The sequence below is a fragment of the Pyxicephalus adspersus genome, chromosome 9 (assembly GCF_032062135.1).
Source record: "Pyxicephalus adspersus chromosome 9, UCB_Pads_2.0, whole genome shotgun sequence".
NCBI classification, from domain to species: Eukaryota; Metazoa; Chordata; class Amphibia; order Anura; family Pyxicephalidae; genus Pyxicephalus; species Pyxicephalus adspersus.
Window position 1 is genome coordinate 24990417 of NC_092866.1, and position 15189 is coordinate 25005605.

General features: G+C 37.3%; 1 long non-coding RNA gene across 2 annotated transcripts in view; it reads right to left on the bottom strand.

The window, feature by feature from the left end:
- Nucleotides 1-13558, bottom strand: part of LOC140338343 (uncharacterized) — a 98108-nt gene extending 84550 nt beyond the window's left edge. For both annotated transcript variants that reach the window (XR_011922226.1, XR_011922227.1), the window contains exons 1-2: nucleotides 13504-13558; nucleotides 10178-10282 (exon numbers count right to left, since the gene is read on the bottom strand). This is a non-coding gene — a long non-coding RNA (uncharacterized lncRNA). The remainder of the gene's footprint in view (nucleotides 1-10177; nucleotides 10283-13503) is intronic.
- Nucleotides 13559-15189: the final 1631 nt, after the last annotated feature.

Sequence of the window (15189 nt, forward strand, 5' to 3'; positions counted from 1 at the left end):
TTTATATCTCATGTGCTTGAATGTAAAGTTGCTAGTTGAGTTTGCTCTAACTTAAGGCAAAGTAGGTATCACAAATGACAAGTTGACCCTTTGGAAACCGGTAGCATTGTTCCCTAGTTATTGTTACCAGAATAGGTGTTACCAATGAATGATTTCCTCTCACCTACTAAGGCTGCGTACACAGGTGCAATAATTGTCTTGGAAACAAACGATCCATGACAGATCCTTCGATAATTGTTAACAAAAAAAGTACACAATGACTGGTCAACGATGCCAAAGAATGAGGAATCTTGCTGGAAATGAACGACTGTCCCGGTGGACCTAATTGGGCGACGATCGTTCATAATCTATTGTGTGTACGGTCGTTCAGTGATCGTGGATTGTACACTTTCTCCTGTACATGTCACTTCCTGCATCGTTCAAACGATTGTATCTAGTGTCTACATTATTGGTGGATTATATTTGAACGATCGTATCATTACAGCATGTACAGAATTGTGCACAATACGATCGTTCAAAATGATCAGGAATAATCGCTGATCGGTCGTTTTCAAATGATAACTATCATATATACTGTGCTATACTTCATTGACTTCACTTTTAAATATGTAAAGAACTAATCTCTCAAAATAGATCACGATGTAATCAGTAGATGGACAAAAAAATCTCAGTTTTAAGAATATCATTTATCAAAGTTTCTGAAAAAAGAATTGTCTGTGTTATCCATAGTAAGCACTTAGATTATGTATGACAGTTTATTACTGCAGATTTAAAAATAACTACAGTGGTCAGATTGGTTGTTCTGGCCAGTGCAGTTTACTTTTAATTTGTGTGCCTAGAATTTCCTGCAATTATACATAAAATAATCAGCAGTTGAGAACTAATCCAGCCAGGACACTATCTGCATGGAGTTTGCAGGTTCTCCCCATGTCTACGTGGGTTTCCTCCGGGTACTCCCACATCCCAAAAACATGCAATTAGGTTAATTGGCTTGCCCGCTAAATTGACCCTAGACTACATTAACCACATATGACTATAGTAGGGACATTAGATTGTGAGCTCCTTTGAGGGACAGTTAGTGACACGACTATGGACTTTGGACAGTGCTGCGTAATATGATGGCGCTATATAAATACTGTATAATAATAATAATAATAATAATTAAATATCCCTACTAACGTCTGTTTTTCCTAATATTTGGTTGGTATCCACATGCTTTTCAGAACATTGATCTCTGTATTCTAAGAATTCTTTGAAGAAAATAAATACAAAGGTGAGTTTGGAAAAAAAAAAGGAGAAAAATATCAAAATGACAGGTTAAATTGTGAACACGCATCATCAACATTGTTCCTGAAATAGTTAAATGTGAATCCCATTACAAGAGAGAACCAAAGAGTAGAAAGGAGTTTATAGTGTAAAGTTGGTGAAATCATAGCTTAGTATCTGTGTGTTTGTGTGAGGCAGGAATTATCTCATTCCTTTCACGTGTGTTTGTCTATGATCCTCCAGTCAAGTATGTGATTGGATTTGAGCTCAACAAAAACCTTAAATTACACACCTATTATGCTTCAACTAAGCTGAGCATCACAGTGCTGGGGAAAGCTCCTGGCTGCTCTTTTTTGGCTGAGTTTGATCCAGTTTCCCCCTATCACCCACAGGCTGATGAATGAGTAATAGGATTAGAGATTAGAGGGCCTTGTCAAAAATGGTGTACTTGTCAGATTTGGTGTGTTCACAAAAGGTCCACAGTGATGGATAGGTGCTCTATAATACAGTGACATATGTTGAACTTGGCAAAAGATGCTGTTTTAGCAGCAAGCTTCCATGCTCTGCTTCAATGAAAAAGCATCACCCTTTGACTTGACTTTTTTTGTGATATCTGTTGCCGGTATTCAGTCTCTTGCTAAGGTTCATCACTAATAAATTTTACAGACACAGATAAAAAGATCAAAGGTATGAAATATGGAGGGTGAAACCGACAGCAGAGAAAGGCTGATTGCAACAAATGTACTTTGTTTACTAAAATTGAAATGCAGTAGAGTAGAATACAGGTACAGAATCTTGTAGGTTTTAGAGAGGTTGAATAACAGGAACAGCAGGAACATAAATTATGTTTCTAAAAAAAGTTTTTTAAAATACTAGAAAACATTAACAGCAATGCAAAATATGAGTTGGGATGCTTTCCTAGGTTGCAGGCAATCTTTATCAGATGATAAATTATAATCCACATATCATCATATCACTCAGCCCCAACCAAAAAAGTCACCAAAAATTTGCTTTACTTTGAGATCATCCACTAGTTGTTTAATCTAAAGCATGAACATATCCTGGATCTACCACCCCAGGCGTGCATCTAATGTAAGTAACACCAGAAGGGTCACCACTTTTTAAGGACTGCAATGCTAATCCTTTCATCACCACACTACAACCATGCCTACTGCTGTGCAACCAGGAGCATGTCCACCCATAGGCTCCTGGACATGCTGGGACACAAAGCTATCTAAATTAATATGCATAGCACTTTTTAAGTAATAGCTACATTTTAAGTAATAGCTACATTTTAAGTAATAGCTACATTTTATGCATAGCTACATTTTAAGTAAAAGACAATCCACAAAATGCACAAACACAATTCTAAAAAGAACTTGTTTAACTTTGTTCATTGATACAGTGTTTACAAACAAGACAGGTCTGAAGAGCAATTTCCTGAAGTTATAGATAATGTAACATTGTGTAATGGAAAGAGTTCATTGGGTGTCATCAAGGATCCCAACTATAGATACAAAATTGTGAATTTGTAGGAATCCCTGCTCCTTAGAAGGATAAATTACCTGAGAACTACAGATTTTACCTTTCTCTAAAGTGGACAATTTCTGACCTGGTCCTAAAAGATACTGCTTTCTTGCTTGGTGGTGTTTTTTGTCTTTTATACCTTTTTCTGTTTATTTAGTTGCCACGCAGTTTGTGCCATAGTCATTGCATGCTTGTTTTAGCATGTGAATGAACTGATCGGCGACTGACATTATTTCTGCCATTGTCATAGTCTTCAGCATTGGTAGTTCAAGATTTCTACACAATCTCCCAGTGGTAAGTTGACTGTAAAGCTGCGTACACACGTCCAATTTTTATCGTTGGAAATGAACGACGAACGGACGACGAACGTCCGATTGGCCAAAAATCGTTCGTAAAAAAAGTAACCAACGACGCCGACAAACGAGGATAGTCGTTGGAAACGACCGGACCGGCGGATCGGATTGGACGACGATCGTTGACCATCTATCGTGTGTACGGTCGTTCAGTGATTGTGCATGTTCTGAGCATGCGCGATGAACGAACATTTGATCGATACAGGCTGTATTGTGTATGTGATCTATCGTGTGTACGGTCGTTCAGTGATTGTGCATGTTCTGAGCATGCGCGATGAACGAACATTTGATCGATACAGGCTGTATTGTGTATGTGTATATATATATATATATATATATTCATATATATATATATATATATATATATATATTCAGAAATATATTCAGATATCGTGCAGGATCGTTCGTCGTTCGTTTATAAATGATAATAATTGGAAGTGTGTACGTAGCTTAAACCATTAAAACAGGCACTCCAGCTAAAAGAATGTGAGCCAAATCAATTTAAGCTCTGCTGTCAAGTTTTGCCTGATTCTGTGTTCCTTTATGTCCTGAACTGAGTTTAGTTCTTAAACAAAAACTTCATTTTACTATTGCATAGATGAGCGTCTGTAACTTACCAAGTCTGCATGTGTTTTTTATGGAGTTTTGCTGCAGCTTGGAAAAGTGAACTACATTACAACTGTGATACTCTACTGTCTTAAAATATCCCTAATCCTGAGTTTGTATGAATCATTTTTTTATCTGAGCTGCAAAACTGTTACATTCTAGTTAAAACACAGTCAACTGGGAGAAGGGCTTCTCTGTGTCTGGTGCAGTTGTAGCCAAACTAAATTTGATGTCTGTAATAGATTTGAGATGGAGTGTTGGACAACACATTTTGCATTTTTTAGTTGTTTGTAGTATTGCTTACATGTGGCAGGCAGGCTAAGATTTGTTGTTTTTGAATACCCAGTTGTGATAAAAAAAAATAAGCATTAAAAAAGGACACAGGTTCACTTTATATTTTAACATTCACTTTGCTAGGTGAACAGCCATTAGCTAGTTCCAACTCCACTGGTTCCAAACATAATAAGTTCATAAGTGATCAATATTTAACCCTTCTCTTTTACATGAAATTAAATGATCCTTATGATGTGTCTGTAAGCAAAGTCGTTATCCTGAATTTCAGTAATATGAAATATGATAAGCGTTAAAAGGAAGAGCAATGGATTTCAACCCAAAATTCTCTTATATATAAAAAAAGATGTGCCATTTCTATAATGTAAGAATGATCCATTCTGACTGTGGATTGGAAACACCTTACTTTCTGCTGTCTATCTGGGGCACAGTGTACACAAAAAGTTCAATTTCTTTGTATTGATATTTTGAACTTTTCCTTGTACACAGGAAAAGTTCAATATTGTAGCCAAGCATAACTATCATACTCAAAGTAGGATTATTGACAACATAGTTTTGGTTTATAGTCCAATCTCAAACTTCCTTTAATCTTTAAATCTCAAACTCGGTTCCTTTAAATAAGGGACAGTCCTTTTATCCCTAGAACATTTCAAAGCCAGGGGAATCAAAAATTGCTACCTAAAGCTGATTGTTTTTTGGGTGGCATTTGTACCAAAAGGGTTGAAAAAAATGTTCTCAGCCACCCGCTTTTAGAATAACCTTTACTAATACCGTAAAGTGTTACTGGTAGTGTGCATTGCTGGATACATTGCCTAAAAGACTTTCCAATGTCTTATCTAGAACAATTATCAGAAGCTTTTCAGTAGATACTCTACAGGGGTGAAATAAATATATTTTGTTTTTCCATCCATTAAAAGCCTCCAATATGAATAATGACTGCTCTTTTGTAAATTGCTTTTGTGCTCATACTAAATATGCAAGATCCTCCTTTGTTTATAATGAAAACCAAGAATCTTAGTAAAGGAAAATGAAAACAGATAGCAGAGTCATAGAAACTAACAAAACTATATCCATAGGCATAGCTGATGATAACAACAGTCTCCACAACCTTTCATCTTATCTCTGTTATCTCACATGTGGGCTCCAAAATTCACCACATGGTTACTGCTTGAAGCTTGATCTGTTTGAAATGAGTTCATATTTCTGGATGAATGCGACCTGAGATGAACTGACCCTAAAGACATATTGATCAACATTAAACATTTGTCCTGCTAAAATAACAAGAATGTTATTAAATAATTGAAACACAAGGGATCAGGCTTAATGCATTATTTTAAATAAATAAGATTTAACATCAAAGACAGATCTTAGACTGTAAAGTATTTCTCAAGCTACCTGTTTATCCTTTATGCAAGAATGGGGTAAATGATGGCAAAGAAAGCTGAATTTAATAAACTAAACAGGAAATCAAGGAATAAAACTAGTTTCAGCCACAAAGTCTTTCAAGATACAATACCAAACACAACTTTTATAGCAAAAAACAGAACACAAAACTGGTCACCTAGCTCTTTCTACAGTTTGTGGCCAGTTCTACACAACAATACAAGTTTTAAGCTACGTACACAGGTCCAATGGTTCTCGCCCGAAAATCGGCTCAGAGCCAATATCAGACGAGAATCTGGCATGTGTACAGCGCCTGTCGTTCATCGTCCGAACGGTAGGGGGGGACACGTTTGCCATATCTCCTTGGGTACAAAAGGACCGTGTCCCAGCAATTTGAATGATAGATTAAGGCTGCTGTAATAAAGACAATTTAAGTCCCCCCACAGATAATTCAAACCACTTTGCTGTATGGGTAACACCTTCATTTATGGTTGGAAGGATGCAGAAAATGCTTCAGTAACCAGCAGGTTATGGGCAGAAGAATTATACCAATATATAGATAGCCATGTGTTAAAGTGTATATAAAGGCCATTACTTTTTAGCACATGGAATGGTTAGGACCTCTGTTTTTTCATTGGGTGGCTTAACTAAGAAAATGAACTATCCATGAAATATATACAATATTATCTGGCATTTTGAAATGTATACTGTAACTAATAATTTACAGCAATTCGATCACAGTAGAATTCCAGGGCCAGTGTATTGTAATTAAAGCACAGCTATTCTCAGTATTGCCAGTTTATTATGTTACATATTGTCAGTGCTCTTGTACTGTATTTTACCCCCTTTGTTGTATCCCCTGTTGATTTGGTCCTAAATACTGAAGTATCCCCCCCCCCTCATACTGCTGTGTACCTTAAGCAGAGTACTAATAACTCTTTTATTTTTCAAGGTATCATTACCATTTTCCAAGCTAAAGTGGAAAAAAACTGCCTGACTGTGATTTAACTACCGTGTGCCATTGATCTGCAATTTTTGCTAAAATAAACTTCTGCAGAAAATGCACAAGACACTGTAAAGTATATTTATAATGTGTATTTATAATATCATAAAATGTTTTCTTTTAGCTGTAGTTAGAAGCCTCCTAATTTTAATTCTCTTTGTCTAGGTTCCATTGGAAACATCAGGAAAATCCCATTGGTTATCACTGGTTGTTTTACACCTTTACCCCCGGTATCAGGTGTACAATTCTGGATTTTCCATTGCTTTGACAATTGCAACAAAGACACAGAACTGGGATGTCAATAGCAAAAAAAAGTAATTCTATTGTATTCCAAAAGTAAAAAAAAAATAAACTGTAGATACTTTATGCATACAGTTAATTAGGCAACTCCGTTAATTAATTTTTTTAATATGCCCTACCAAACCACAATCATATATGTGGTTTTTGCACAAATAAAATTGAATTTTCTGCCAAAAATGTTATTTAGTTTCATCATTTTAAATGAAAAAGATCTGTATGGAATTATAGGACTCATATCTGTCCCAATTAAGTCAATTAAGTTTTTACAGTATTAGGAACATGAGCTTAAATGTTTATACACTATTTTAATTAACACAATATTTAATAGCTTCGTAACTGACTAGAAAAGGTTAAATATGGCAGTAGAAATGGATGATTTAAACGTGGATATAGGGATGTCACGCTTAGGGTTTCAGTGGTTGCTTCCAGCAGTGGGCTTGTGGGTGTTATGGTCACAGTCTGTATCCAATTTGGATGTACACTTAGTGATCTCAGAATATCCCTCCAGCAGCTGCTGAGTGCTCTTACAGTCTCAGCATGGTGCCCTCTCTTAGCATATCCCAGGTATGGATTCTATTATAAGTTATCCAGGATTAGGGGCACCATTGAGGGATGTGTGTGTGCACTTAGCCCACAGGGAACAGCAGATTCAAGCACATAGATATGTATCTGAGCCTTTTGTTTGCATCAATAATAACACAAAATGACTGCACCACATTGATCTAATTTTTCAGGCGCCTGCTTCCCTTTGATAATCCTTGTACTGTGTTCACTGCTCTGTTACCTAAGTTCTGCAGGCAGACAACTGTAAAACTGCCAAAAGCTTTGAATGGTAAAGTCTTGCCTTGCCATGCTCAAGGCTATAAATACTTGGTGCCTAAACCTACAAAACTGTACCTTGTTATAATTAAAGTGTAAAGGTTATACTTTAGAATGTACACATGAATTATACCAATAAATATAGTTGTGAGAAAAAGTTTGCAAGCTAGATATTTGATGGTTTTCATCTCAGTCATAAAATTAAATGAACCTAATCTTTATAACAGAACACATCTTTCACATTATCCTTTGTTTATTAAACACAAGGATTGCAATATGAATATTTTAGACTTTTTATTGTAAACTTATCATTTCAATAATCAGTCGTGCTATTATATTCATGACCAAGGATAGGCTGAAATCAATTATTTTCATAGATCCATATGTACACATTTATATACTATAACAATACTTACAGCTCAAAATACTTTTTTATTTTTAGTTTAGGATAAAGCGGTCTGGATTTTATTGCTTTTCCTGTGTCTTTTAGGCAGTTCCATTCACTATGTGTCTGGTGATCATTGTCACTGAAGTAAGAGAAATTTCATTTTTTTTAAAACATTTAAAATGGAAAAAAATGGAAATAGCAGAGTGTTCAAGTCTTATTGTTGTGGTTGTTAGGCGAGCACATTACCCACCACTGTATGTTTGCAGAAGTAATTACTTCAATGCACTGTATGAACATGCTGAGACGGCACTACATTGAATCACACTGGGGTACTTGCCCCCGTTTACAGACACTATGCCCTCACTAAGTGCCCCCTACAGGGGCAAAATCATTTAAAGTTGCTGCTGTGGTGTCATCTCCCCAGCAGCTGCCAGATTCCGTCCACATCCCTTACCCTATCTCTTCCTTGTCCTTTTGTTTAAATGAATTTGTCCTATATGAGGCTTGTTATACCTGTTACATAATCTTTACAGCGTGGCTTTCATGTGTCCCTTTCAATTGGGTAAAGCTACGTACACACTTCCAATTATTATCGTTGGAAAACGAACGACGAACGTTCCCTCACGATATATACAAAGATCGTGATATACGTAGATATTGTACACACAATAGATACGATCGTTTAAGCGATAGAGGAACTATGTGCACGACAGGAAAGTGAACGGACGTTCGTTCATTACGCATGCTCTGATATGGACGATCAACGAACGACCGTACACACGAACGATGTTCAACGATCGTCGTCCAATCCGATCCGCCGGTCCGGTCGTTCGTTTCCAACAATTTCCTCGTTCGTCGGCGTCGTTGGTTACTTTTTTACGAACGATTTTTTGCCCAATCGATCGTTCGTCGTTCGATTGGAACGACAAAAATTGGAAGTGTGTACGCACCTTAACACTTCAATACCTCTGTTAGGTGTGAGAAATACACAAAAGGTGTATGACATAATGGGCCTGATTTATTAAAGCTCTACAAGACTGTAGAGGGGTACACTTTCATCAGTGAAGCTGGGTGATCCAGCAAACTTGTAATGGATCCGGTCCAGGATTGAAAACATTTGCTAGCTAGATTGCTGGATCACCCAGCTTTACTGATGAAAGTGTATCCTCTCCAGCCTGGAAGAGCTTTAATAAATCAGGCCTAATGTCATAAAATGTACTGTTGGTAAAATACACACAGGTCCTCTCTTAAGTCTAATAAAGATGCTTTAAAAGTATCATTATAGGCGTACCCATAGCATTTTTCCCCTAACGGGTACTGAGTAATGAATGGTTTAGAAATATTTATACTATGTATAAATGTGTGCTGATATACTACATGCAGTTATACCACAATAAAACTGCCTTTCAATGCTATTCAGAATTATGATAGGCTACATGGGCCTGATTTATTGAAGCTCTTCAAGACTGGAGAAGATTAACTATCTTAGGTCAAGCTAGTTGATCCAACAAACCTGAAATGGATTTCATAAAACAATTTCCCTGTTTAGCAAATGTTTTCAGTCCTGAACCAGATACATTCCAGGTTTGCTGTATCACCCAGGTTCACCTATGATAGTCTAATAGGACCCATGCCTGCATCTGGGAGGACAGTCATTGTTTCATTTGCTATAAGCATTGTACCAGGTGAATTAAAGGGAAATACATCTGAATGACTATCAGCCTTTACCAACAATGTGCAATATATCTTTGTATGTGGGACTAACACATAGTGGGGACCAATATCCCTTGAGAGCTATGATGACAATATGAAGCACATGTTTACTGTGATGAACCAAATCTAAAAAAGCTGAAATGAGGGGTTCTTTCCTTTTGTGGAAAACTGTTTATACCGTTAATTATTCTATAGGGAACGATGTAGTGCTCTTTAAATTGTTTGGTACTGTAGGGGGCTAGTAAAAATAAGATATATAGTATTTTATATGAAGGTGACAATGAGCACTTTAATGGAACAGTAACATATGGTTATTTGATCTCTACATTTTTGCATTTTAAATCTATAATGATTTAGGATTCCCAGATACTTCTCCATCATTTATTTCTCCATCAACCCCCCCCCCCCCCCCCCCCCCCCCCCCCCCCCCCCCACCACACCACAGTTGACCTCAGTGTAGAATATATGATCAATGTGTGTTTTTAGCCCCCCAATGCATAACTACACATTTACCAACAATAAGCTTACCTTGTCTCTTGCTTCCCTTGCTACCCCATAAAACTGGGTCTGATTTATCTGGGTCTGATTTAACGTTAGACATCTTGACATCCTGATTCCACAATTTGGCATCAACTGCAAATACAGGGACGGTCATTTTAATTAATATTTTTTAGAAATGTGTTAAAAAGTAAGAGTCCCAATACTAAACCTCAGGGCAAATTACTAACAACCTTAGACCTTTCCTCTGTGTATTATTGTATTACACAATTTTCTGGTAAAAAGTTGTAATAAGAACAAGAAGAGTAAGTTTTTATTTAATCATAAACTTTAATTTTGTTGTAATTCACTTCCATGATTATCCAGACACAGGCTATAATTAGGTTAACTCAAATAAACCAAAAGGTGCTCATACTTTTTTTTCCCCAGACTTTCTATCTACCATGTAAAGTGCAACAGAAAGGTCTTTATAGATGATAGAAAAGCTGTAACACCTTGCATCAGAAGTGAGTCAGTTTCGTGCACTAGGTATGAAGCATATCGGCTGCGGCACTACAGTTCAGAAAGCATTTCTCACTATAATCAACAGTTATATAGTGTGGAAACATCAACACCACCAGAGGCCTATTTATACTGACTCTTATGTAACGATGCTTATACAACATTCAATTAAACACTTCCAATTGGTGACGTCAACATTTTTATTGGTTGTTCTCTCAATTCATAACAAGAGTAGGAGGTATGAGAATGTATGGGAGTGCATAACTGGAAGATAAGTAAGGTTGTAATGAAAAGGAAGCAGACCTAATAGAAAAACAAAGAAAAATTTAAAAAAACTGAGACCAGCCAGGTTTTTTATTGCAGAAGGAACAGACACTGTCCTTTCTTCATTAAAATACCCTTACCTGCCTGATAGCAATTTTTTAAATTACATAATAATTGCCAGGCAGCAGCCACAGGGGGAGCCAGGATGTGCGGGGTATAATGTCCTTCCAAAGATGAGCTGCACATACAGAGGATGAATAGGATGGCGATCGGGCAAGTAAGATTTATTATTGCAGAAAGAACATTGCCTGTAGGGATGAGCGAGAATGCCTTTCAAAGTTTTGCCACAATTTCCTTTGAACTTCTGATGGAAGATTGAGGAAATCATCCCAGGAGGAGTACCGCGGGCTGCAATGCAGCTGTGGGAATCCTCCTGTGCACGATCCTTGGGCACTAGAAGGTAAATGAAGACAAGCCCTCATTAACCCTCGAGTGCCCAGGAAGGCAGGAGGAGTACTGCGGCTGCAATGCAGCCGTGGGAATCCTCCTGTGCGCAATCCCTGGGCACTAGAAGTTAAATGAGGGCTTGCGGGCACTGTAAGTGTGAGTCCCGCGGCTGTGCTCATCAATGAATGCAGCCGTGGGAATCATACTGTGATGATTCCCATGGCTGCATTCATTCATGATGAGCACAGCCGCTGGACTCTTGTGTTCATGGATAGAGAATCTCTATCCAAGAACACATACTACAGGGCTGCAAGAGCAAACAAGGGAGCGGAGCTGTCAGCCGTTCTCGCTTACATGTTCGGTAAGTAAGAACGGCCGCTAGATCGAATTTTAAAATTTTGCTTTCCCATTCCTAATTGCCTGTCCCCTTTGGCAATAAGGCCACCAAATTTTGCCAATTTGCCGTAAGATCAAAGCTAAACTCCAGCTTTACCATCAGCTTTACACATTTTTACAGGCTTCTCTCCTTTACTTGAACTAAAACACAATCAGATAAAGCCAACCTAATTTCCTGGCTGATAGACATCTAGCATCATCATCTAGTCCTTCTCTTCACAGCTGAACCGACCATATCCATCCACTTTCATTCATGGGATTTTAGTTGTTACCATCATGGAGGCTCAGCATCAGATGTGGATGTTAACACAGCTTCTGTTTCCAAGAATTTAAGTACAGCACCCTGCCAGACCAGTTTGTTGAAGCAATGTATATCAAAACCAGTTCTCAGTTTTTTGTTGTATGGTTTAAATTACAGGTTGCCACCGGTTTACATATGAGATAAGGACTGTAGGTTTGTTCTTAAGTTGAATTTGTATGTAAATCGGAACAGGTACATTATTTTAATAAATAGAATTAGGACAGATGTTTGTCTCAACATATTATTAGGCAGCATGGTGTCAGTTACTGTATAAAACCCTCACTGCGAGTTAATCACAAACAAAGCAAAAAAAAAAAAAAAACTTTATGAAGCCTAGACATTCATTAACTTCTGGAGCAAGCTGTGCTTTGATATGCAAAAAGAAACAACTGCAGAGTTTGTCTTGGTCATTAAAGAGTTACAAGAGGCTGCAGAAAGAACTCACCCCCCTAGGATCACCCACAACCTCAGCTGTGTTTAGCAAAAGATTTCTTCTGCAAGTCATGCAAACCGCCCCTCCCCCCTTCAAGCCTCCGTTCTGCACACAGCGAGCAGGGAAGCCCCATTCTTATCTAGGAGGCGTCCGTATGTCGGATGAACCCGAACACTACCTGTACTTTACTTTTTTAGGCTTATGTAAAATTTTGGTGATTGTGTTTTACAAATAATTTAAGACATCTGAAGTATGCTGTATAATGTTTTTTATGATGGAAGTTGCAACCTACTTCTCCCCCCTGCAGTGCATATAAACTCAACATTGCCAGTACCCTTACATAGACACTAGAAGTTCTAAGAATGTAGTGTGTGCCAGCATCAGGCACAATACTTTGTGCAGGGTAACTCTTTGGGGACCTCTTTGAAAGTACCTGTTAAATGTATGAGGGTTAATATTAATATGACAGCATCCATGTACTGCTTGTTTCCTTCCATGGGGACACTAGTGTGCAGGTAGTGTAATGTCTGTCATTGACAAATACAGCTTCTTAAACTTTGATGTTTAGTTAATAAAGTTTTCCAGAGTTAAAGTACACCTGATGCTAACTTTTTGTTACTTTTCTCCACAAGTAATCATGTTTGTAGAACAGCACATGTCTGTTAAGTACAGATGTGTTCTAATCCAGTCCTTAAGGACCACAAACAGGACAGGAATCTCATGTTAACAGCGCATGTTCGAGTTTACATGCTGTCTGTTAGAGAAATGCTAACAATGTGTGAGGGTGAAGACTGGTTCTAACCTTGTAACCAAGGCCCCACTTCATATTTGCCCCGGACCCCATTATTTCCTGAAACCATCCTGGCCCTTGAGGACCAGGGGTGGATATCCCTAGTAAAGTAGAAGCTATCACTACAAGTTTTTACTACAGCTGGGCACTAATTTATTGAATAATTGATTTATTTAAAATACCTAAGCACTGTAGTCAGAAAGAATAAAAATTTTAATTCTTACCGAGACTTCATATCCTGTATGCTTATGGTTTTAAGCCTTCCCAGCTCCAACTAGGTCCTCACACATATCACTTACAGGAAGAAATGTCTAACATGAGACAGTTGACACATTTGAATGTTTGAAGCTGTTTCAAGCATGAGACTAGATAGGAGACTAAGTGCAGAGAATGAACAATGTGATTATACAGCTCTGTTTCAATATTTAAAACCTACTAGAAATGTGTTTAGGATGCAAAGGATATACAAAATAAATAATCCCCTAAATTGTGTTTAAAATAGGCAGATCTTGGTGGTCTTATTCCTTCTCGGAACTAACTTGTCCATCATTACTGTTGGGCTCAGATAATATTTATTTGAGAGTTGGGAAGGAGATAGACTGAATTCCTGGGATGTTGTTTTTAGTTACACAGATAAGGCCTGTCTGAGTCAAGTAGTCAGGAAGAATGTAAATAGTTTTTGGAGAACATGAGTTATAATTTGTTCACTAGCCTATAAAACTACCCCTGCAGATATTCATAAACAAAAGGAAAGAAAGTTGGAGTGTTCAAATTGGCAATATGATTTGTATTATTATTTCACAGTTATATATATCAAAAACAAGTTATACATTAATTAATATTTTGAATTGAACTACATTTCAATCCATATTTTGGGTTCTAAAGAGTTCGTATTTGTTTTGGCGTGAGATTTCATATATTTCTTTTTTTTTTACCAACTGCAAAACATTTTTTTTAGAAATAAACATTTCCCAAAAGGTGCTTCTATGAAATTGGTGTAACATAGCATAATGGACGTTTTTAAAGAGACAGCACAGCAGTAGCTGTATTTTTTTAAACCCTGTAAAGTTCCAATTTTACAGAGAAGGCAATGCAGTGCAACTTAAAGCGGAACTGAAAAAAAAACTTACTCACCTTTTACTTTCACAGATCTGTCGAGGTTTTCTGGATCTGGATAATCTCCTTCTTCCAGGTGCCGACATCTTCTTTGCCCTTCTTCCGCCTTCTGCCTATATCATCCGATCTCACACTGTGCAGTTATAAACAAAATTAAAACTACATAGTGACCAAGCTACTTTGCATCATTTCATTTTATGAGACCCCAAAGTGGCTTTATGGTGCATTCCTATGTCTTTAATGCCCTTGGATAATAGGAAATGGGTAGAATTATGTGACCAGCCCTGACTGAAGGTAAATGCAGAGTGCAGTGCATTGAACATGGAAAGGGGAAGTTTATACTTTTTTTTCCTAAACTGGGAAAGGGAATTCTGAAAAGTAAACATTTTGTCTGTTTTAAAAAATAAGTTCTAGCATTCCAAACCCATTACTGACCTTCCTCTACCTTGCACTCTGTCATGAGTTTCAACATTGACTAGAGCAACTGGGTCAGTCTTAATTCTTTTGATCCTTACGCCCAATTTTATGGAGTCACAAATGATAAGATCTTGTTATCTCAACCTGCCCTAGCCTTCTTGAAATTATATATTTATTAATACTGGATATGATGTTGTTACAGTTGTTAGGGGTTAATTTTCACAGTTACCACACTCAGAGTAGTGATTGTCCTTCACCAGATGATACTCATCAGAAAACAGACAGTTTAGCTTAATTTTGAATTTTGTTGTTACCAAGCTTTATTTTGAGCTTTCAAAAATAGAACTCAACTGGGGAACCACTTTGGGAGTGTTGTA